The sequence below is a fragment of the Pan troglodytes genome, chromosome 19 (genome assembly GCF_028858775.2).
Source record: "Pan troglodytes isolate AG18354 chromosome 19, NHGRI_mPanTro3-v2.0_pri, whole genome shotgun sequence".
NCBI classification, from domain to species: Eukaryota; Metazoa; Chordata; class Mammalia; order Primates; family Hominidae; genus Pan; species Pan troglodytes.
This window is the reverse complement of record NC_072417.2, coordinates 86,087,467-86,110,751: the sequence shown is the minus strand read 5'-3', so window position 1 is coordinate 86,110,751 and position 23,285 is coordinate 86,087,467. Positions and strand designations below refer to the sequence as shown.

The 23,285-nt window shown below is 45.9% G+C and overlaps 1 long non-coding RNA gene across 1 annotated transcript; it reads left to right on the top strand.

Annotated features, from left to right (window-relative positions):
* The first annotated feature begins 5,753 nt into the window (after positions 1-5,753).
* LOC107969319 (uncharacterized) lies at positions 5,754-8,960 on the top strand. The gene is made up of 2 exons (XR_001711082.2): positions 5,754-5,983; positions 8,807-8,960. It is a non-coding gene; the product is annotated as an uncharacterized LOC107969319 (long non-coding RNA).
* The last annotated feature ends 14,325 nt before the right edge of the window (positions 8,961-23,285 follow it).

The following is a 23,285-nucleotide window of genomic DNA, read 5'->3' as shown; positions in this document are numbered from 1 at the left end:
ACTTTATTTATAAAAACAGGCATAACCAGACTTGGCCTGTGAGTTGTAGTATACCAAATCTTGCACTAGCGTTTAGGAAGGCCAGTTCACTCCTCCTTTCTCCCTTTCTTTGGAAGTTTCAGGCTGCTCTGCCTATGGAGTAGCCATTCTTTATTCCTTTACTTTCTTAATAAACTTGCGTCCATTAAAAAAAAAAAAAGTTTCAACTAGTGCAGTTTAGCACCCACCCTGCCCCCCATGGCTCCAACCCAGTTCCTGGGGTCGGGGGAGGAGCACTACCTTCCAGGAGAGACCCACTTTGTAATTAAGGTTGATATTTTCTGGACTGAATTTTGTACAGCCAGTTCTTGGCAAAGAGCGCTTGAGCTGACTTTTCTTGTTAATGACTCTTGCTTCATGAGCCTATTCAGATGGTCCCCCTGCAACTTCATCTAGCCATATAAACTTTTCCAATCTGTGCTGATGAGTTCCTGGAGACAGGATATGGAGCCCAGCTCTCCTCAAGGGCATTGCTGTCCAAAGCCTCACCCACCAGGATAGTCCCTACTCAAAACCAGGCAGCAGAGCTCTCACGGGTTCAGCTACCCTCTCACAGGCTCGTTTAAGAACACAAAAAAATTAAAGATGTATAATTATACATTCATGTATACGTGTGTCTATAGCTTCATAAAATTGTAAAAACACATAACGTAGAATTTACCATCGTAACTATTTTTTAAGTATGTAGTACCATAATGGTAACTATATGCACATCATGTGCAAAAGATCTCTAGGATGTTTTATATTACGAAACTGAAACTCCATATCCGTTAAATAACTCCCCTTTTCCCCCTCTTCCCCAGCCCCTAGCAACCACCATTCTACTTTGTTTCTACAAACTTGACTGCTTTGGAGGCCTCGATATAAGCGGTGCGTCGTGTGGTATTTGTTCTTCTGTGACTGGCTTATTGCACTTCGCATAATGTTCTCAAGGTTTTTCCATGGTGTAGCATAAGATGGATTTTCCTCCTTTTTAAGGCTAAGACGCTGTTGTAAGCACAGACCACATTCTCTTTATCCATTCATCCATGGGTGGACATATAGTCGCTTCTACCTCTTGGCTATTGTGAATAATGCTGCAACGAACAAAGGTGTGCAAATATCTCTTTGAGATCCTGTTTTCAGTTCTTTTGGGGGTATATCCAGAAGTGGGATTGCTGGATCATATGGCAATTCTATGTTTCATTTTTTGAGAAATCTCCATCTAGTTTTCCATAGCAGCTACATCATTTCGCATCCCCACCAACACATTTATAGCTTTTATTTTTTAAAAAAAGAAAAAAAGGTAAACAGGATCACCTGCATAGTTTCATCCACTTATTCATTCACAAATATTTATTGAGCGCCCACCCATGGCTAGACAGTGGGGTGTTACATTGAACCAGACAAATCACTACCCTCTTGGAGTTAGCCTTTTTGGGGGAGATAGTAAACAAATAGACATATAATTCTGCTAGAGAAATAGAAAAGAGTTTAATTTAGCTATGTTTGGGGAAAAAAAGTGGCGTCAGGGGTTCCAGAATAGAAATAGAGGGAGTGGCCCTTCTTACGACCCTTCCCAGGTGAGGCTTCTGCAGAAACCCAGTCGGAGCCAGCTATTGTAAGCCTACTCACCAGACTTAAAAAAAAATGAATTAAGGGGGCAGGGTCCGTGGCTCATGCCTATAACCTTGAGTCCAGGAGTTAAGGCTGCAACGAGCTATGATTGCACCACTGCATTCTAGCCTGGATGACGGAGCCAGACCCTGTGTCTAAAATAAATTAATAAATTAATAATAATAAATTAAGGTGAGGCCGGGCATGGTGGCTCATGCCTGTAATCCCAGCTTTTAGGGAGGCAGAGGCGGGAGGATAGCTTGAGCCCAGGAGTTTGAGACTTGCCTGGGCAATATAGCGAGATCCCATCCTCCACAAAAAGGAAAAAAAGACAAAAATTAAGGTGAAATTCACATAACATAAAATTAACCATTTTAATTGAACAATTCAGTGGCATTTAGTATATTTGCAATGTTCTACAAGTACCAATTCTATGTCTTTCCAAAAAAATTTTAGTCACTCCAAAATAAAACCCATACCCATAAAACAGTCATTACCTATTCCCCACTCTGGCAGCCCCTGACAACCACAATCTGCTTTCTCTCTCTCTCTTTTTTTTTTTTTTTTTTTTTTTGAGACAGTCTCTCGCTCTGCCACCCAGGCTGGAGTGCAATGCCATGATCTTGGCTCACTGCAACCTCCACCTCCTGGGTTCAAGCGATTCTTCTGCCTCAGCCTCCCGAATAGCTGGGATTACAGGCACCTGCCATCATGCCCAGCTAATTTTTGTATTTTTGTAGAGATGGGGTTTCATTATGTTGGCTGGGCTGGTCTTGAACTTCTGACCTTAGGTGATCCACCCATCTTGGCCCCCCAAAGTGCTGGGATTACAGGATTGAGCCACCGCACCCAGCCCAATCTGCTTTCTCTTTCTACAGAGTTCCCCATTCTGGCTATTTCTTACAAATGGAATCATACAATATGCGGTGTTTTGTGTCTGGCTTCTTTCACTGAGCATAATGTTCTGGAGGTTCATCTGCGTTGTGGCATGGATCAGCACTTCATGCCTTTTCATGGCTGAATGATAATATTCTATTGTATGGATAGACCCCATTGTGTGTATCCATTCATCAGTTGATGGACATTTGGGTTGCTTCTACCTTGTGCCTGTTGTGAATAGTACTGGCATGAACATTTATGTACAAGGATTTGTTTGATTTGAGTCTGTTTTCAATTTTGGGGGATACTATGATCACAGATTTTTTGCAGCTTAGGACTCACTCGGGTTCCATTCATTATAAGAAGCAGAGGGTGACGTGACTTGGCTCAGTGAGTTAGTGAAGCTTCAAATCTGAACTGGGGTTGGGATTTCCAGGCAGTGTTCCCACCACTGCACATGCTATAGTTTCATTTCCATCCCCTTCCCTGCCTGGCTGGGCCTCTGGAGGTTGTCTCCTGAAGCCCTGCCTTCCCACTGCTGTTCCTAAGGTAGCTGGAGGTGAAATCAGACTGTCCTTGGCAGCAGGGATTGGGCTCTGACCTCATATCTGCCCCATGTAAGGCCTTTTTTTTTTTTTTTTTTCTTCTGAGACGGAGTCTTGCTCTGTTGCCCAGGCTGGAGTGCAGTGGCACGATCTCGGCTCACTGCAACCTCCACCTCCCAGGTTCAAGCAATTATCCTGCCTCAGCCTCCCAAGTAGCTGGGATTACAGGTGCCCACCGCCACACCCGGCTAACTTTTGTATTTTTAATAGAGACAGGGTTTCGCCATGTTGGTCAGTCTGGTCTCGAACTCCTGACCTCAGGTGATCCCCCCGCCTCAGCCTCTTGAAGCACTGGGATTACAGGTGTGAGCCATCATGCCTGGCCCAATGTAAGGCCTTTGGTATGGCAGCCTTTGCTTTGGGAGCAGTGATAGGTGTTATGGGCCAGTTGAGGTGACCAGGGGAGGTTGTGGAAACTGCTTTTGTGGGAGGAAAGCAGTCTCTTTCCTCCCTGTCTCTTTGGATCTCCTCTCATGGATCCCTCCAGTGGATCCCCTAGGGTAGGAAAGAGATCCTTGCCCTGGGATTGTGATCCAAGTGATTTTAAGATTCACTGAGCTGGCTGGGTGTGGTGGCTCACGCCTGTAATCCCAGCACTTTGGGAGGCCGAGGTGGGCAGATCACGAGGTCAGGAGAGGGAGACCATCTTGGCTAATACGGTAAAACCCCATCTCTACTAAAAATAGGAAAAATTAGCTGGGCATGGTGGTGGGCACCTGTAGTCCCAGCTACTCGGGAGGCTGAGGCAGGAGAATGGCGTGAACCCAGGAGTGAGCTGAGATCACGCCACTGCACTCCAGCCTGAGTGACAGAGCGAGACTCCGTCTCAAAAAAAAAAAAAAAAAAAAAAAAGATTCACTGAGCAGGTGGCAGAGGAGGCCAAAGGCCTTGGTGCTGAAGTTCTCTTTTCAGATGCTTTCTACTTTAAGAAGAATTTGTTAAGTTCCAAGCATCACCCATTGGTGCTATCTGGGAGTGCCATCATTGGTCAAATTAAATATAAGCAAGAAAGAGGAAAATGGATAAACTGATATTGAGTGGGGAAAAAAGAACAGAGCCTGCAGAGTAGAAAATGAGAACAGAAATGAGATGTTCCCACGGTGGAGAGGGCCGTGCCTCCTGCAGGCCCAAAAGCTCAGTTGCCTGCCACTGTCTTTGACCTTGAGGGGCTGAATTTTCTCCAGCACTTAGCAAAGAACCCAGTGTGTGGTACATGCTCATAATGAGTCAGTTAGCACAAATGAATGATGTCTTCCATTGGAATGAGGCTGGGATGGGGCACGTGGAGCTTACCAAGTTGCCACTGAACCCAAATCTTTGGGATTCTTTCTCCCTGAGATGCTAAATCAATTCTTGGGCATTCAAGTAACTCAGTTACCTGTGCTCCAAGCAGAATCAAAAAGTGAAATATCAGCTAGTTTGTGTTCAATTTTGAAAATAATCATGTCTAGGTCACTCTGGCTTCAGGTTCTCAATTTTCTGATTGACAGAGGTTGCGAGAACTCTGTATTCACTTATTAGTCTAATGGACAGACTAGCCCGTGGCATCCCCGGGCAGAGCTGCTTTTATTTTCCACTGTATTCCTTAACTGACCACTGGGGAACATCTGCATTATCTAATTTATTCCTTTGGAGCATTTAATTTTGGATGATTGCTGCTTAAAGGTCATTTCCAAATAAACATGGAATGAAAGGTCATTGTACCCAGCTGAAGAATTATCATAAAGCAGCTTTGGTACTGCTCAATACCACTGCTGACCTCTTCTGCTGGCCAGCAGAGCCTGTTCCGGGACTAATTGTCTTGTCTTTTGCTTCTCAGCTCTGGATTTGGGGATGGAGGTTAGCAATTGGATGGCAACAGGTCCAAATCTCATTGTACATCTTTATTTATTGAAGTGCAGGCTAAGCTGTGGAGGCTCTATCATTTATTTTCTCTGCTGGCTTAGTTGGCAGGTAGATGGGATGAATGTCATGAGCATGGCAAGTTGGGATTTTAGCAAGGCATTCACCATAATGCTTGGGCAAGCTAGGTGGGCTCGAGATCTGCCCACGGGGGCTAGAGCCCAGTGAGGTGTGGGTTCCAACAGAGGGAAAGGTATGTGCAGTGGGTTGCCATGGTGAGGAAAAAGAGTGTGGTCAGGAGGATCAAAAGGATTATGGAGGAGAGCAAAAGGCCCTGCGAATTGGAGAGAAAGGCAAAGAAGAGTGGAGGACACAGAAGTGAAATTGGTGGTTGGGAGAGTTGAGAGAGAGGTGGGTTCTGTAGAGAATGTAGAATTCTGGCCGGGCACGGTGGCGCAAGCCTGTAATCTCAGCCATTTGGGAGGCCAAGGCGGGCAGATCACGAGGTCAGGAGATCGAGACCATCCTGGCTAACACGGTGAAACCTCATCTCTACTAAAAACACACACAAAAAATTAGCCGGGCATGGTGGCGGGCGCCTGTAGTCCCAGCTACTCAGAAGGCTGAGGCAGGAGAATGGCATGAACCCGGGAGGTGGAGCTTGTAGTGAGCCGAGATCACGCCACTGCATTCCAGCCTGGGCGACAGAGCAAGACTCCGTCTCCAAGAAAAAAGAAAGAGAATGTAGAATTCCAAGGGCTTGCTTCCATTTAGAATGGGGCAAAGTTCTGTGCTAAGAGCTTTACACGTACCCTTCATACATCACATCAGCACTATGAGTTTGCCCAGTTTATAGATGAAATGGAGGTACTAGTTAATAACAGGCAGAAGCATGCTAGAATCCTGGCCGTTGGACAGCGGTGCTCCTGTGCTGAACCACCGTTCCACCTGCCTTTCTGAGGATATGGCTGGTGCATTAGCACACAGGAAGGCCTCAACCACTGGGGGAAGATACCAGTGAGGTGCTATTTTTTACCTATCAGATTTGGGGGGAAAAAAGAATTCCAAGTCACTGGTAATGGAAGTGAAATTTGGAGAATGCTTTCAGGAGTGTAATTTGGCAATATCTATCAAAATGAAACATGCACACACCCTATGGCCCAGTTTGCATTTCTTGGAATGGGTCCTGTAGAAATACCTTCCTTGGTGCTTAAAGATAGGTGCCTAAGAATAGTCGTTAGAGGCTGGGATCGGTGGCTCATACCTACAATCCCAGCACTCTGGGAGGCCGAGGTGAGAGGATCGCTTGAGCCCAAGAGTTTGAGACCAGCCTGGGCAATGAAGAGAGACCTCATCTCTATTAAAAAAAAAAAAAAAAGAAAATTGGCCAGGCACAGTGGCTCACATCTGTAATCCCAGCACTTTGGGAGGCTGAGGCGGGTGAATCACTTGAGGTTAGGAGTTCAAGACCAGCCTGGCCAACATGGTGAAACCCTCTCTCTACTAAAAATACAAAAATTAGTCGGGTGTGGTGGCAGATGCCTGTAATCCCAGCTACTCGGGAGGCTGAGGCAGGAGGATTGCTTGGGCCTGGGAGGCGGAGGTTGCAGTGAGCCGAGATCACGCCACTGCACTCCAGCCTGGGTGACAGAGCAAGACTCCATCTCAAAAAAAAAAAAAAAAAAAAAGAATCATTGTTAGAACATCAGACAACGCAAAAGATTAAAAACATCTTCGAAGTCCTTCGGGAGGGGACTGGCCAATTTTAACACAGCCCAGCTCCAAATGGAGCACCACAGACACGACAAAAAAGGAAGAGGGAGAGTGGTGTGAAGCCCCTTGGGAAAGTATCTATGATATGCCACTCAAGTGAAAAAGACAAGTTCCAGAGTAAGATCTATGTAATAAAATATGATAGTATAATTTAGTAATTATATAATTAATGTAATTGTAGCTCACATAATTTTATCTATACTTATAAATTTACATTTCTTTAAGTACATATACAGAAATACATGTAACTAAATAATTAGAAGTTATATGTATATATGTGTACATACATTTGGGTGTATTTATATAGATATAAACGTGTGTATATGTATGTGTATATATGTGTGTATACATCTATATCTACATATGTTTGCATATGACAGTAAAACATTTTAGAAGGAAATATCCAAGCTGTTTGCAGTGGTTACCTCTGTTGGTGAAGATAGAAGGAGGAGGATTTTACTTCATTTTAATTTTAATTTAATTTAATTTTATTTTATTTTTTGAGACAAGATCTTGCTCTGTTGCCTAACCTGGAGTGCAGTGGTGTGATCTCTGCTCACTGCAGCCTCCACCTCCTGGGCTCAAGTGATCCTCCTGCCTCAGTCTCCCAAGTAGCTGGGACTACAGGCACATGCCATCATGCTTGGCTAGTTTTTTAAACATTTTTTTGTAGAGACAGGGGTCTCACTATATTGCCCAGGCTGGTCTTGAACTCCTGAACTCAAGCAATCCCCCTGCATTGGTCTCCCAAAGTGCTGGGATTATAGGCATAAGCCATCACACCAAGCCTACTTTTTACCTTATATCCCTCATAAAGACAGGAAGGAAGGAAGAAGGGAGGGAGGAAGGGAAGGACGGAAGGAAGGCAGGAAGGGAGAGAGGGAATGGTGGGTTATGGGTGACTTTTCTTTCTCCTTTGTTCGTTTTGGTATTTTCCAAACTGGAGAAGGAGGATGAGGCACAAAGTAGGAAGAGTGAGCCCTGTGTGTAGACAGAGCCATTGTGCCCACAGGAAGCAGGGAGGCCCAAGGCTTCACGTTCTTGTCAGGGCACTCAAGCCTCAGCACACTCTGTGAGAGCGTGTTGAGAGTGGAGAGCTGAGAGAGGAGACCTAGTGGGTGGTGAGGGCCTGGGCTTGGTCAAAGGAGGAACGGTTGGAAAAACAGATTTTTAGGTGCAAGGAGGGAAGAGTTGCGGAGAGGACCTGAATGCTGCTTTTACATAAGAGGGAAAGGATTGATGAGACCTCAGAGGCAAAGCTAAAGCTACTGGGTAGCAATTCTCTGGAAAAAGACACCACACTTTTAATCGATGGGCAGTAGAGTCCCTGTTACAGGTCAGGTTTGGAAAGCGGTGGTGCTTCCACTGGTGGGTGATGTTGTGGTTCAGCCTTGGACTCAGAGAAGCTGACGCTCTGCTGTGCCTCTTCCTTGACATTTAAGGGATTTGTGGCCTCCTGCCCCCAAGTGTTCCCAGGCCTGTTATTCGGGCTTTGTGCACTTTACACTTTTGTGCACAAACATTGCTTTGAGCATGGTAAAACATTAGCTATTATATGTAGTTTTTTAAAGGTCTTGAGATGGGTCAGGCATGGTGGCTCATGCCTGTATTCCCAGCACTTTAGGAGGCTGAGGCCAGTGGATTGCTTGAGCCCAGGAGTTTCACCACCCTGGGCAACATGATGAAACCCCATCTCTACAAAAAATACAAAAATTAGCTGGGTGTGGTGGTGCATGCCTGTAGTGCCAGCTACTAGGGAGGCTGAAGTGGGAGGATTGACTGAGCCCATGAGGTGGAGGCTGCAGTGAGCTGTGAGCACACCACTGCAGTCCAGCCTGGGCAGCAGAGTGAGACCCTGTTTCCAAAAAATAAAATAAAATAAGATAAGATAAGATAAAATAAAATAAAATAAATAGGTCTTGAGACCTCTCCCCTGTCCTTTCCATTCCTATCCCCAACCTAGCCATTGGAGACTCTGGTCTAAGAGAGAGGGATGTCTTTGAACCAATAAATTCACTGGCGAAGTTGGCAAATTTATTTATTGAGTGCCTACTCTGGATTTATTTCTTTAGGTGCTGGATATACCAGGCTGAACGATATCACCATTGTCTTCCTACTCTGGAGCTGACATGCTCATGGGGAAGACAGATAGACCAAACAAACACCACAACCCCTTTCCCTGCCCCACTACCATTGAAAACAAATAAATGAAATACCTACAAGTTATTTGTTTTCACATGCTGATCCCAAGATCCACATCCTTATCTGTGACTCCTTCATTCAGTGAATGTTTAATGATCACCTCTGTTTAAAAGCAACCCCGTTGTGCAGGAGCCACCATCTTACTGATCCTCAAGTTCCTGAAGTTCATCCTGGCAGCAGGACTTTCTTATCATCTGATGCCCGAAGAGGGAGAAGGGACGGTCTCTCCTTCCAGGCTGGCGGGCTAAGCCATTGTCGCTCTGTGAAACACATAGCTCCCTCCATAAACTTGCGTGATGTCCACCACCAGACTCATGTCTCGATTCCCTCTAGATTGGCTCTATCTTGCTGCAAAGCAATTATTTTAGTGTCTAGTCAATTCCTGTAAGATCATGCAGGAAGCTCAGAGCTCAGGCCCGAAGAAGGCATACAAGAAGAGAAAGAAATCTCACTGCCAGGAAGAATTGGGGCTGCTTATCATGTGGATGTCTTATCACTTTCTCTGTTTTCATGACTTAAGAACCCTGGGGGGCCAGGGGCTCAATGCCTGTAATCTCAGCACTTTTGGAGGCTGAGGAGGAGTGGATTGCTTGAGGCCAGGAGTTCGAGACCAGCCTGGCCAACATGGCAAACCCCGTCTCTACAAAAAATACAAAAAGAAATTAGCCGGGCGTGGTGGTGTGTGCCTGTAGTCCCAGCTACTCGGGTGGCTGAGGCAGGAGAATTGCTTGAACCCGGGATGCGGGGTTGCAGTGAGCCAAGACTGCACCACTGCTCTCCAGCCTGGGCAACAGAGTGAGACTCTGCCTCAGAAAATAAAAATAAAAATAAAAAAAGGACCCTGGGGTCCTGGGTACAACAGAGAGGCTGGTTTCTGTTTCCCAGGCCCTAACAGATGCTCTGTGTCAGTTCATTGTCATGGGTGGAAGCCACCCTCTTCCAGCAGTGCACAGCTGTGGTCCAGATGTCAAACTTAGCCCAGCCACTTATCCCATATTTTATTTTAGACATGCTGGAATTGGAGAGGAGCATCGATTAGTTGGAGAGAATGCAGAAAGAAGCCACCATGAGGAGAGCATTAGGAAATGGGACTACCTACCGTAGGGTCAGAGGAAGAGCCAAGTGGGGGAAAATAAAGCTGAGAAAAGTCCAATTAATGATCTTTGAGTATGGAACACACTATCATGTAGATAGCTGCAATGTAGCCTTGTTGAGAAGGTTTAAACTGTATCACAAAAGAGTTAGGTTAGATGAGGCAAAGTTACACAGTAGAATTCCACATTTTATGGAACCTAAGACTCTGCCAACCCAAGGATGCAGTATTTTGTGAACCATCAAGAAAGAAAAAGTGTATAGTTCAAAACTCGAATACTTGCTTATACTTAGAATATTTAATTTTTACTTATTAAAAGAGCTCTTTTATGGTCAGATGTAGTGGCTCACACCTGTAATCCCAGCACTTTGGGAGGCCGAGGCAGGCGGATCACTGGAGGTCAGGAGTTTGAGACCAGCCTGGCTAATGTGATGAAACCCCATCTGTACAAAAACTAGCCAGGCATGGTGCTGGGTGCCTGTAATCCCAGCTACTCAGGGGGCTGAGGCAGGAGAATCACTTGAACCCAGGAGGCGGAGGTTGCAGTGACTTGAGATCACGCCGCCGCACTCCAGCCTGGGTAACAGAGCGAGACACTATCTCAGGAAAAAAAAAAAAGAACTTTTTAGACTTACTTTTATTATGTGCTGTGCATACTCATAAAGAAAACTATACATCTATGCATACATATAAATATACATTTTGCATGCATATAAAGGAAATATAATAATTAGAAGAGGAATCGCTTCCTAAAACTTTCTCATATTTGAGTCTGATGCTTCTCAGTCACTTTTCAAGTCAGAGTACTTGAGATAGTATTTTTTCATATATTATCGTCTTTGTCTACAGTATCCATGATGTAACATTTCTTAAAAGATTCCTTAAAAGAACTAAAGGCCATTGTTGCTAATAATTGTTGCTAATATCGATTTAAGCCAAGTTCGTCGATTTAAGTCAAATACGTAGAGCAGCACTTCTCATCTCGAGCCTACATCCGAACATCCTGGAGGGCCTGAGACACAGATTGCTGGACCAGTTCCAGAGATTTATTTTCTTTCTTTCTTTCTTTCTCTTTCTTTTTCTTTCTTTCTTTCTCTTTCTTTCTTTCTTTCTCTCTCTCTCTCTCTTTCTCTCTCTTTTTCTCTTTCTCTCTCTTTGTCTCTTTCTCTCTCTCTGTTTGTCTCTTTCTCTCTCTGTCTCTTTCTCTCTCTCTCTTTGTCTCTTTCTCTCTCTCTCTTTGTCTCTTTGTCTCTCTTTGTCTCTTTCTCAGAGTCTTGCTCTGTTGCCCAGGCTGGAGTGCAGTGGTGCAACCTTGGCTCAGTGCAACCTCTGCCTCCCGGGTTCAAGCAATTCTCCCGCCTCAGCCTCCTGAATAGCTGGATTAACAGGCACCCACCATCATACCTGGCTAATTTTTGTATTTTTGTAGAGGTGAGCTTTCACCATTTTGGCCAGGCTGGTCTCAAACTCCCGACCTCAAGTGATCCGCCCGCCTTGGCCTCCCAAAGTGCTGGGATTACAGGCATGAGCCACGGCGCTGGGCCCACTCCCAGAGATTCTGACTCAGTAGGTCTGGCATGGAACTCGAGAATGTGCATTTATTTCCTGCCAGCTGCCAGGTGATGCTGATGTTGCTGGTCCAGGCACCACTCTCTGAGTAGTACTCATGCAGAGTAGGGTTGGCCCACTCTGCGCCTTCAGGAATGTTTCTGAAGACATCCAATTCCCTGCCTCCTTGCCCGTTCTCTATGACCATCAGTCTTTTATGGGCCAAAAGGGCACTCCTCTTGGATTTCCCTCCAAACCTTCTGGACCATCCTGAGAGTTTTTTGCAGGTGCCTTTGACATTGGTGCGTCGTCAGGCCCTGATGGCTGCGTCCTACCTTATACCTGTCTGATGGCCATTGTCCTATTGCTGTAAGATGAATCCAGATTTCCAAGATGCTGAACTGGGGGTGGGAGCAGGGAGGAGAAAGTGCATCTTAAAATTGACAAATGCAGTAGTTAGCCTCCTTTACATGCCTTGAGGAAGGGTGTGGCCCAGGCCAGCCCGGAGGCAGAGATGGGAATGGTTTCTCCGTCCATAAGCCTCCTGGGGCTACCCAGACACTAAACAGCACCTGCTCACAGCAGGGACCAGCTCTGCAAGTGCCCCATCTGGTATGGCCTTCTGCCTCATGTGATGATGGTGGGGGACTGAGCCAGATGGTTCACTCTGGTGATTCTAACGTCAACTACTCAGTCTTTTTTTTTTTTTTTTTTTAACAATGCTGCCAGGAAACCTCTAATATCGTTCAGCATGGCACACTAATAAAAAGGCAAAAGGTCTTTCTTGCACTCTGTGGCTGAAATAACAAAGAGCAGCTGTAAGTGGTGGGGCAGACGGCGTGAGCCCTGGCAACTGGGGACTGCTTGTCTTCATTAGTGTCACTGGCAGACAGCTTCCCTTTCGACATGGGGTGGGCCTGCAGGTCACCCAGCTGGTTGTCTCCAGAAGCCTGTTGGGTATCAGTGTGGCCTTGTTTTCAGGGTTTTGTTTGTTTTTTTTTTTTTTTTGGACAGGGCCTCGCTCTGTCACCCAAGCTGGAGTGCAGTGGTGTGACCTCAGCTCACTGCAGCCTCCACCTCCAGGGATCAAGCGATTCTCCTGCCACAGCCTGTTGAGTAGCTGGGACCACACGTGTGTGCCACCACGCCCGGCTAATTTTCTAATTTTATGTAGAGACAGGGTTTCCCTATGTTGCCCAGACTGGTTTCAAACTCCTGGGCTCAAGCGATCCTCCCTCTTTGGCCTCCCAAAGTGCTGGGATTATAGACGTGAGCCACCGTGCCATGCCGAACATAGTTTTCAAGACTTTAACAAACTCCTGGCAAGCACAAGCTCCCTCATGTCTGCTTTTGGCTCTTATTTCCATGAGCATGCCTTCTTTGTCTAAGCCAGCGGTTCTTGACTGGGGGCTGTTTGGCCCCTTAGGAGACATCGGGCAATGTCTGGAGACATTTTTGGCTGTCACAACTGGGAGGAGGTGCAATAACAGGTGCATCTAGTAGGCAGAGGCCAGGGATGCTGCTAAACATCCTACCATGCACAGGACAGCCCCACAGCAAGGAATGTGCCGCCCAGAATGCCAATGGAGCTCAAGTTGAGAAATCCTGGTAAAGCAACCACTAGAGTCAAAATGTTCTGGACTGCTGCATTCTGTTTCTTGAAATCTGGAGAAGAGAATGAAGAGAGGAAACAAAATGACTCTTTAGCCTTCTTGCAGTGTGGTGTTGTAAATGGTCATAAAAAGCTATAATTCACTTGGCACCAATTTTGGATGGTTTCTTCTGATATTGAAACAGTAAAAATAAAATAGCACATGCACAGACTCACGGATGCTGAAGGAACAAATTTTATCTAATAACCCTATGTTCCTCACACCCGATGGGCGCAGGTCCCCAGGAATCAGGTTGAAATGTGGGTTCTCATTCATCCGATCAAGGTGGGGCTTGAGATTTGAGATTCTACATCTTTTTTTTTTTTTTTTTTTTTTTTTTGAGACAGAGTCTCACTCTGCTGCCCAGACTGGAGTGCAGTGGTGCAATTTTGGCTCACTGCAACCTCTGCCCCCTAGGTTCAAGCAATTCTCCTGCCTCAGCCTCCTGAGTAGCTGGGGTTACAGGCTTCTGCCACCACACCTGGTTAATTTTTGTAGTTTTAGTAGAGATGAGGTTTCACCACGTTGGCCAGACCAGTCTCGAACTCCTGACCTCAAGTGATCAACCCACCTCAGCCTCCCAAAGCACTGGGATTATACGCGCAAGCCACTACACCTAGCCGAGATTCTGCATCTTTTTTTTTTGAGACAGGGTCTTGCTCTGTTGCCCAGGCTGGAGTGCAGTGACGTGATCATAGCTCACCGAAACCTCCGCCTCCCAGGCTCAAGCAATCCTTTTACCTCAGCCTCCGAAAGTGCTGGGATTATAAGCATGAGCCACCACACCCTGCTAGATTTTGCATCTTAAACAGGCTCCTTCGTGGTGCCTACCTTGCAAGCCCAGGGACTACACATTGAGTAGCAAGGTAGTAACCTGAGCTTTGGCTTTCTTTCGTATGCAATGTGGTGTAGAGTGACCACCTCATTTTTGTTTGCCCAGGACTGTTCCAGTTAACACCAAAAGTCCCACATCCCTGGAAACCCCTCAGTCCTGAGTAAACCAGAACGGATGGTTACCCTATCAAGCCCCACAGTATCCCCAGGGGGCCAGGTAAGATTGGACCTAGTGAGCTTCTTTTCATAAGAAAGGCTCTGAGACCTGGTGCAGTGGAAACTCAAAGATGTTTGATTGACTCAGTTATAGTAAGTTTCTGTCCTATTCTGGGAATGAAAACAGGTATGATGTTATGTACTCCACTGCCTAACATTGGGGCACATTTTCTGTCACCAGGAGGGTAGTGCTTCTTGTCTTCCACCTGTGATTTGCATTCTCCACCAACAGATTTCTCAACTCCAGTCTTTTTTTTTTTTTTTTTGAGACAGAGTCTCGCTCTGTCATCCAGGCTGGAGTACAATGGCGTGATCTCGGCTCACTGCAACCTCCAACTCCTGGGTTCAAGCAATTCTCCTGTCTCAGCCTCTCGAGTAGCTGGGATTACAGGCACATGTCACCAATACCAAAAATTTTTTGTATTTTTAGTAGAGACAGGATTTCACTGTATTGGTTGGGCTGGTCTGGAACTCCTGACCTCAGGTGATCCACCCACCCTCGGCCTCCCAAAGTGCTGGGATTACAGGCGTGAGCCACCCCACCCAGCCTCAGCTCCAATCTTTTCTTGCCCCCATCCCTGTTGCCCACTGTGTCCAGATTCTTCCCCAACCCCTCCTTTGAGCAGGCCACACCCCTGCCCTAAAACTTTCATTATTTTCAGACTAATATAGTTCCTGAGGTTTTTGTCCTTAAGGAAGTAAGTTTTGTGGTGGGTAGAAAAAAGTAAGAGATATTCTTAACTCTTTGGTAACTGATATTCTCTCAAGGGTGAGAAATATATATAAATCTTTTTTAAAAAAAGTTTCAAGATTTTATGTAATTCAGGGCTACAATGTTAGATCCATAGGGTCTGTGTGGATGTGGATTTGCAGGTGAATTAGAGTAGAATCAGTAGGCATGCTCTCTAAAACTCCTTTCTACATGGCTTGGCCAGTTTCCATGTGGTTGGCCAAACACTCCTGGTTAATTCCTATTTCCTTGTTTTGGTGACAGAGTCTTGCTCTGTTGCCCAGGCTGGAGAAAGGTGGCATGATCTCAGCTCACTGCAACCTCTACCTCCTGGGTTCAAGCAATTCTTGTGTCTCAGCCTCCCCAGTAGCTGAGATTACAGGCACATGCCACCATGCCCAGCTAATTTTTTATAGTTTTAGAAGAGATGGGGTTTCACCATGTTGCCCAGACTGGTCTTGACCTCCTGAGCTCAGGCAATCTGCCCGTCTCAGCCTCCCAAAACACTAGGATTATAGGCGTGAGCCACCATGCCCGGTCCACTCCTGGTTAATTTCTTTTGCTTGTTTTTTTTTTTTCACTCCTGGTTAATTTCTACCTCTTTCAGCCTACCCACATCCTTCACATCCTGTAAGGATCTTTCCCTCACTCCACCAGTCCCCCTCACTATTTCAGCACAGTAACCAAAATCCTGCCCAGCCAAGGCTCAAAGATGGGAAGCCTCTTCAAGAGAAGAGAATGAATAAGCATTAGGGAGAGGAGATCATCTCAGGGTGAGCACCCACTAGACCCACTAGGTCTCCTGCCAGCCTAATCACCCAATGTCTCTCCAGCCTCCCAGAACAGCAGCTGCACTTACTTTCTTGATTAATTTTGGACTTTGATGTTGTTGTGAGATCATGTACCAGAAGTCTTGCGTAAGAGTGTGCCCTGTAAAAATTAATTGTCTTAAAAAAAAAATGAGTCACCGTTCATTTATTTGACAAATACGTATTAGTGTCTTCTCTCTTCACCAGAGGGATAATATACATACATTGTATTCCTCTTTAGGGCTGAGAAACCTTATCAGTATATGTATTAGTTCGTTCTCACACTGCTATAAAACACTACCTGAGACTGAGTAATTTATGAAGAAAAGAGGTTTAATTGACTCACAGTCCATAGGCTTAACAGGAAGCATGGCTGTGAGGCCTCAGGAAACTTACAATCATGGCGGAAGGCAAAGGGGAAGCAAGCACCTTCTTCACATGGCAGCAGGAGAGAGACTGAAGTGGGAGGTGCTATACTCCGTCAACCAACCAGATCTCATGAGAACAGCAAGGGAGAAGGCTGCCCCCTTGATCCAAAAACTTTCCACCAGGCCCCTCCATCAACACGTGGGGATTACAATTTGACATGAGATTTGAGTTGGGACACAGAGCCAAACCGTATCAGTATGTATGTTAGAACAGCAATGGACAAGGATTGGGAGCTGCTTATGTAGTTAACTGTTTTGCGAGGACATATTTACATTATTGTTTTCCTTGTTTCTCAAAGCCAAGGACAGTGTGTGTCATTTATTCTTTACCCCCTGCAGCAGTGACTTCCAACTTTGGGTTCCTAAGCTTGATGGGGCTGCTGGCATCACATCGATCAATTATTAATATTTCCAAATGCTGAATGAAGCAAAGGCAAATGATAATTCGGTTTCTTTACTTTTGGCTGGAGTGACAGTCTCGCAGTTTTGGGGCCCTGGTATTTCATACTGATCTGAAGCTCTGGTAGCTATATCAGTGTTTTTGATAAATATAATATGGGGAAAAGAATGAATTATTTGCTAATACAATTTACTTGACTAACCATTTTTTGAGGGGTGTATTAGTTTGTTTTCTGTTGCTTATAACAGTACCAGAAACTAAGTAATTTATAAAGAAAAGGAATTTATTCCTTATAGTTACGGAGGCTGAGAAAACCAAGGTCAAGGGGCTACACCTGGTGAGGGCCTTCTTGCTGGTGGGGACTCTTCAGAGTCTTGAAGTGGAGCAGGGTATTAAATGGCTGGGGGCTGGGTGTGCTAGCTCAAATCTCTCTTCCTCTTCTCATAAAACCACCAGTTCCCTTCCCATGATAACCCATTAATCTATGAATCCCTCATGATCCAGTCAACTTTTTGTTTTTTGTTGAGATAGGGTCTCATTCTGTGCCCAGGCTGGCATGCAGTGGCACGATCTTGGCTCGCTGTAGCCTCAACCTCCTGGGCTCAAGCCATCCTCCAATCTCAGCCTCCCAAGTAGCTGGAACTACAGGCGCATGCCATCATGCCCGACAAATTTTTGTATTTTTTGTAGACAGGGTTTTGCCATGTTGCTCAGACTGGTTTCAAATTCCTGGGCTGAAGCAATCCTTCTGCCTTGGCCTCCCAAAGTGCTGGAATTATAAGCATGAGCCACCATGCCCAGCCCCAATCAACTTTTAAAGGCCCCACTTCTCAATACTGGTACATTGGGGATTAAGTTACAACATGAGTTTTGGAGGGGATATTAAAACCATAGCAGTGGAGTTAGAGCAATAATAATAGCTGGCTTACATGCTAGGTAATCAATGCTTGTTAAAATTAATACAAAATGAATTTTGGTATTAAAATGGACTAGAAGGTACTTGCCCACTATGGCTATAGAAAATTCTGAAAGAACTCAGCATAGCCTTCTCAACCTCAGAAGCAGGCACCTTGGCAGACAACATTCTAATGTCCAAGTGCCAGGTGGCTCCCTGATGGCAGCTTTGGGTACATGTCAGGGGCCCTGTGGAAAGTCCCACTTTCTATCCTTTTCTGGGGCTGTAGGGAGGGAAAACAGAGCCTTTGGCTTAGACACTTTGCCCTGAACCTATGGTTTCCTGGGAGCATCCAGGTAGCATTTAGGAAGGCAGAGGGATGGAGTCTCTGGTGGGTGGTGAGAGTCCACGGGTCTGTAGGCCCTGCATGGTTCAGATGTTCTGTCAAAGCCCAGGCCTCGCCAACCATCTGCCTGTGAAACTGATAGGGAAGAGACATGAATCGCAGAGTGAGAGGCTGGCATGGTGGTGAAGGCAGGCCCCAGGGGCTTGGAGGAGGACCCTGTGCTTGTAGGAAGAAGGGTAGGAGGGAGGAAGGGAGAAAGCTTCCTTAGGCCTTTGGTTCTCATCACATGGAGACAACCTCATTCTGCAGCTGGCCTGTTGAAGAGCTAATGAGGTGAAGAAAATTCTTGGGAAATGACGGATTAAAACAAATCGTGGAAACTTTCAATTGCAACTGGCTTTCCAAAGAGTTGGGTGTTTTAAACATCTAGGTGGCCGTGGATATAAACACAGGGTTTATTTTATTGTTTGAGAGTCTTGTGTTGAAAATTAGGAGCCCTGGGTTTCGTGACTGTGTTTTGATACCTACTTTAGGTCTTATTGTTTAAGCTCAGTGAGCCTTACTTTCTGTATGCAATCTTTTTTTATACCTTATTAAAATATATTTAAATTATAAAAGGAAGATAACATTACAGAAAGAGGAGGAAAACCTACGCTCTTATCACCGAATGCCCCAGCTACTTTAAATTATTAGGAATTATCTGCCAGTCTTCTGTGATTTGCATATTACTTTTTTTTTTTTTTTTTACCATTGCAAGGACAAGTAGCATATATTTTTGAATCCCACTTTTTTCACAAGCTTGATATCATAAATATTTCCTATAGTCCTATGATGTTTATCATTTAGCAAATGGCATAAAAGTCCACTGCACTTATGCTCTGTAGTTTATTTAACCTTTTGTTGAGCATTAAGATGATCAGTATCTTTTTTCCCCTTATATTTTGAATAGTTTTATTAAGCAAGTTCCTGGGAAATCGTATTGATGGGTCAACACCCACCCTACTCTAGTGGGAGTGGAAGGCACAGGGCAATTTGTAGGGTGCCATCATTTAATTAGACAAATGATTTTTTGAGTGCCTTTAATGTGTGAGGCTTTCTGTGTGCATTATTATCTGTTACAGGGTCCGACTGAGGTTTCCTGAGTATGTGGCAAGATGGTGAAGCCTTGCTGATTAGGATGACTTTAGGTAAAAGACCAATGTGAGTCTGTAAAGTCTCAGTGACATATTATTTTAAAATAATCATAGAAGTCTCACCATGAAAATAGCTATAGTATTCACACCTCTCTCTCTCGATGTGTCAAGACCTGGGCAGAGAACGTCAGTTGTTTGTCGGAGGATGTACCTGGGAATTCCTTGAAGCATATTTTTTTTTTTTTTTTTTTTTTTTGAGTTGGAGTCTCACTCTGTCGCCCAGGCTAGAGTGCAGTGGCGCGATTTTGGCTCACTGCAACCTCCGCCTCCTGGGTTCACGCCATTCTCCTGCCTCAGCCTCCCGAGTAGCTGGGACTACAGGTGCCCGCCACCATGCCTGGCTAATTTTTTGTATTTTTAGTAGCGATGGGGTTTCACCGTGTTAGCCAAGATGGTCTCGATCTCCTGACCTCGTGATCCACCCGCCTTGGCCTCCCAAAGTGCTGGGATTACAGGCATGAGCCACCGCGCCCGGCCCGTCCTTGAAGCATTTTTATTAGCTTTGGTATTCTGACTTGTTTCCCTGTAGTTTTGCTTATAATAATCATTTTCGTGGTTGAGCTGCAAAGCTATGACTCAAATCTGACAGCCTAGGGTGATTAGGGGCTCACCAATGTGTGGAACGTGGGAGAATGGGGCCAAGGTGAGATCTGGGTGCTTCCATCTGTGAAGTGAGGGGCTTGGACCAGATGCTCTTGGAGGTTCTTCCCAGCACTAAATTCCCCGGTGGAAGTGACAGTGACCTTTAGCATTGGATTAGTTTGCTAGGGTTGCCTTAGCGAAGTGCTATAGGCAAGGTGACTTAGACAACGGACAATTTATTGTCTCTCATGTGATTCAGGAGGCCAGAAGTCAGAAACCAAGGTGTCATGGGGGTTGCTTCCTCCTGAGGACTGTGAGGGCTGTGAGGGAAGGATCTGTCCAGGCTTCTCTTTTTTTTTTTTTTTGAAATAGGGTCTTACTCTGTCACTCAGGCTGGAGTGCAGTGGCACAATCATGGCTCACTACAGCCTCCTTCTCCTGAGGCTCAAGTGATCCTCCTACCTCAGCCTCCTGAGTGCACCACTACGCCCAGCTAATTTTTTGGATTTTTTTTTTTTTTTTTTTTTTAGTAGAGATGGGATCTTGCTATATTGCTCAGGCTGGTCTTGAAGTCCTGGACTCAAAGATCCTCCCACCTCAGCTTCCTAAAGTGCTGGAATTACAGGTATGAGCTACCGTGCCTGGCTTTTCTCCTTGGCTAGTGGATGGCCATTTTCTTTCTCTGTCTCTTCATACTGTCTTCTCTTAATGCATATCTGTGTCCACATTTCATCTGTTTTTTTTTTTTTTGAGACAGAATCTCGCTCTATCACCCAGGCTGGAGTCCAGTGGTGCAATCTCTGCTCACTGCAACCTCCGCCTCCCGGGTTCACACCATTCTCCTGCCTCAGCCTCCCAAAGTAGCTGGGACTACAGGCGCCCACCACCACGCCTGGCTAATTTTTTGTATTTTTAATAGAGACGTGGTTTCACCGTGTTAGCCAGGGTGGTCTCGATCTCCTGACCTCATGATCTGCCCACCTCGGCCTCCCAAAGTGCTGGGATTACAGGCTTGAGCCACTGCGCCAGGCCCCAAATTTCATCTTTTTTTTTTAAGGAAACCAGTCATATTGGATTAGGGCCTACCCTAATGACCTCACCTTAATTTGATTACCTCTGTAAAGATCCTCTCTCCAAATAAACACAGTCAGAGGGACTGGGGGTTAGGACTTCATCAAACAAATTTTGGGTTGGGGGTACACAACCTAACCCATAACAAGCTCACGGCAAACTGATGCAGTCACAAGGCTGGAAGCTGAATTAGGAGCTCTGGCTGTTTTTCTGTGAGGTTGAGATAGTCCCCATTAGCACAGGGAGGTGGTTTTTGTTTGTTTTTATTTAAATTGTTTTTGTTTATTTTGGAACAGAGTCTCACTCTGTCGCCCTGGCTGGAGTGCAGTGGCACGATCTCGGCTCACTGCGACCTCTGCCTCCCAGATTCAAACGATTCTCCTTCCTCAGCCTCCCTAGTAGCTGGAACAACAGCTGCCTGCCACCACGCCTGGCTAATTTTTGTATTTTTGGTAGAGACAGGCTTTTACCATGTTAGCCAGGCTGGTCTCGAACTCCTGACCTCTGGTGATCTGCCTGCCTTGGCCTCCCAAAGTGCTGGGATTACAGGCGTGAGCCATCGTGCCTGGCCTGTATTTAAAATTAAGGATACAACAGAATGCCTTAAACTGGATGAGGCCTTGGTTCCAAATTCACAGCTGTGCTCTTCCAGTCTGGGACCTGGCACTGTTTTACTGAGGCAGTAAATCAGAAACTCAGAGCCTTCACTGAGAAAGGGACCTTGGACCTTCCCTGGTCCAACTCTTCTATTTCTCAGGACCAGAGAGGAGAAGGTTGCCCAGCGAGTTACTGGCAAAATCTGGGCTTAAACTGCCATGCCCTGGTCTCTTGTCACATGCCTGTGTGCTTCTGCCTTTATGGCTTTCTGTTGCTGCTGCTGCTGCCCTAGGGAAGAAGCCAGCAGGTCCTAGAGTCTGAGGCATCCACGGCTTAAGTGACGAATACCTCCCTGAATGCCCACATGAGTGCTGTCGTTGACAAACCCACAGACCTAAACGAAGGTTTTGCTGAGCAAGAACTCAGGCTTCTGAGAAGACTTTTCGGCTAAGAGATATTTTACTATTTTTGTTTGTTTGTTTGCTTCTTTTGAGACAGGATCTCTCTCTGTCACCAGGCTGGAGTGCAGTGGCAAGGTGTTTGCTCACTCTGCCTCCTGGGCTCAAGCAATCTTCCTGCCTCAGCCTCCTGAGTAGCTGGGATTACAGGCACATGCCACCACGCCCAACTAATCTTTGTATTTTTAGTAGAGACGGAGTTTCACCATGTTGGCCAGGGTGGTCTGGAACACCTGACCTCAAGTGATTTGCCCGCCTTGTCTTCCCAAAGTACTGGGATTACAGGTGTGAGCCACCTCGCCTGACCTATTTTACTATTTTTAAATTCACCTTCCATAAAAGTTTTTTGGGAAAAATTTAAAATGATGCATTTCAGGATAAGTTTTCCTCCAGTGATTTGTCATGGCAGGGGATGGGGATGGGAGGTGGAGGGGTGGTCATGAAGGAGACAGGCAGAAAGGCTGGCGGGAAAATAGAAAGTAAGCTCATTCAGGACAATGGAGCTCCTACGTGGCTGTCGGGAGATTCATGCACCTGTCTACCTGTGCAGCCGTCCTCCTGATGCAGAAGGGTGGGGGAGAGTATGTCATGGACTCTTTTGCTCAAGGCAGTCCCTGGTGCTTGGGGGACTTCCTTGCTGGCCTTGTGGTAGAAATGGTAAAGTCAGGGTGTCATCCTTTCCTAGGGCTGCCATAAGAAAATACTACAAAATTGTCCAGGTGCAGTGCCTCACACCTGTAATCTCAGCACTTTGGGAGGCCAAGGCGGGTGGATCACTTGAGGTCATGAGTTCAAGACCAGCCTGGCCAACATGGTGAAACCCCGTCTCTACTAAAAATACAAAAAATCTGCCGTGCGTGGTAGCGTACGCCTGTAATCCCAGCTACTCTGGAGGCTGAGGCAGGAGAATCACTTGAACCCAGCAGGTGGAGGTTGCAGTGAGCCGATATTGCGCCACTGCACTCCAGGCTGGGTGACACAGAGAGACTCAATCTTAAACAAAACAAAACAAAACCCATACAAAATACTACAAAACACCACAAACTGGGTGGCTCAAAGTTACAGAAATTTATTCTCTTACAGCTCTGGAGGCCAGAAGTCTAAAATCAAGGTGTTGTCAGGGTCGTGGTCTCTCTGAAGGCTGCAGGGGAGGATCCTTCCTTGCCTCTTCTGGCGGCTCCGAGCATTCCTTGGCTTGTGGCTGCTTCACTCCAATCTCTATTTCTACGTTCCCATGGCCTTTTCTTCTTCTCTGTGTCCCTGATTTCTCCCCTTTGGTCTCTTACAAGCACATATGTCATTGAATTTAGGATTTAGCTGGTTAATCTGGATGATCCCATAAGATTTTTTTTTTTTTTTGACACAGAGTCTCACTCTGTCGCCCAGACTGGAGTGCAATGGCACAATCTCGGCTCACTGCAACCTCTGCCTCCTGGATTCAAGTGATTCTTCTGCCTCAGTCTCCCGACTAGCTGGGATTACAGGCGCCCGCCACCA